The sequence below is a fragment of the Anolis sagrei genome, chromosome 2 (assembly GCF_037176765.1).
Source record: "Anolis sagrei isolate rAnoSag1 chromosome 2, rAnoSag1.mat, whole genome shotgun sequence".
NCBI lineage: Eukaryota > Metazoa > Chordata > Lepidosauria > Squamata > Dactyloidae > Anolis > Anolis sagrei.
Genome location: NC_090022.1, coordinates 301,535,176 through 301,536,707, shown reverse-complemented (window position 1 = coordinate 301,536,707; position 1,532 = coordinate 301,535,176). Strand labels below are relative to the sequence as shown.

General features: G+C 59.5%; 1 protein-coding gene across 1 annotated transcript in view; it reads left to right on the top strand.

Moving 5' to 3' along the window:
- Nucleotides 1–971: 971 nt before the first annotated feature.
- The window catches only part of PHF24 (PHD finger protein 24), a 102,723-nt gene continuing 102,162 nt past the window's right edge, over nt 972–1,532 (top strand). The window contains exon 1 of the mRNA XM_067464700.1: nt 972–1,259. The gene's annotated coding sequence lies outside the window, so the exon portion shown is untranslated. The remainder of the gene's footprint in view (nt 1,260–1,532) is intronic.

Here is a 1,532-nt window from a genome sequence, read left to right as displayed (position 1 = left end):
TCCCTCTCCTTATGGTGCTTGTCATGGTTGGCTCATAAAAGGGGCTAGGAAGGGAGGGAGGGGGGAAAGAAGGGAGGGAGGGAGGGAGGGAGGGAGGGAGGGAGGAAGGAAGGAAGGAAGGAAGGAAGGAAAGAAGGAAAAAAGGAAAGAAGGGAGGGGGAGGGAGGAAAGAAGGGAGGGAGGAAAGGAGGAGGGAAGGGAGGAAAGAAGGAAGGGAGGGAGGGAGGGAGGAAAGAAGGGAGGAAGGGAGAAGGGAAGGGAGGAAAGAAAGGAGGGAGGGAGGAAAGAAGGGAGGGAGGAAAGAAGGAAGGAAGGGAGGGAGGGAGGGAGGGAGGGAGGAAAGGAAGGAAGGAAGGAAGAGAGGAGGGAGGGAAGGAAGGAAGGAAAGAAGGAAGAGAGAAAGGAAGGGAGGAGGGAAGGGAGGAAAGAAGGGAGGGAGGAAAGAAGGAAGGGAGGGAGGGATGAAGGAAGGAAGGAGGGAAGGAAGGAAGGAAGGAAGGAAGAGAGGAGGGAGGGGAGGAAGGAAGGAAAGAAGGAAGAGAGAAAGGAAGGGAGGAAAGAAGGGAGGAAAGAAGGGAGGGAGGGAGGAAAGAAGGAAAGAAGGAAGGGAGGGAGGGATGAAGGAAGGAAGGAAGGGAAGGAAGGAAGGAAGAGAGGAGGGAGGGGAGGAAGGAAGGAAAGAAGGAAGAGAGAAAGGAAGGGAGGGAGGGAGGGAGGAAAGAAGGAAGGAAGGGAGGGAGGGATGAAGGAAGGAAGGAAGGAAGGAAGGAAGGATGCCCGAGGAGAGGGCGCAGCTGTGGACCCCCTCTGCCTGACCCCCCTCCCTCCTCCTAGACCCGTGTCGGTGCGTGTCTGCGTGTGAACGCCCGCCCGCTCGTGTCACTGGTTCACCGGCTTCGTCCTCCTCCTCCTCCTCCTCGGATTGGGTCCCTCCCTCTTTTTGCCTCTCCCTCCCTCCCTCCCTCCTTGGTGCCTCCTCCTCCTCCTCCTCCTCTTTGCAGCGCCGCATCCTCCTCTCCACTCGGGTACCAGCCGCGCCTCAGCATCCTGCATCCCGACCCGGCGCTTCCTTCCGGGAAAGGAGGGAAAGAGGGCAGCCCACCTACCCACTGAGGCAAGCAGGCGCCCTCCCCTCCCCTCCCTCGGCCAGGCTTTGCCCCCGACCCACTCCTCGCCTGGCGGACCCCGAGCCAAAGAAGACCCCGATGGGCATCTCCTGGCTGGCTTGCTAGGCGTGGAAGCCCCGACCCTCTCCAACGGTGAGTGGACCCCCCCCCCTTGAGGGGGAGAGGGACCCCTTGGTGTGGGGAGGGAAGGAGGGAGGGAGGGGCACCTTTAGGGGAAATTTCCAGGAAATGCCTCCAGCCCTTTCCCGGAAAAAGACATGGAAGCAGCACCCCCCCCCCCCCCCCCGCCCTGGCTGGAGTCGGGTCCACTTCCAGCCATTGACTTGGAGAAGGAAGAGTTCAGTCTTGGGTTTGTTTGTTTGTTTGATTCCATTTTGTGGGTTTCAAAAAGATACAGAAATGTGT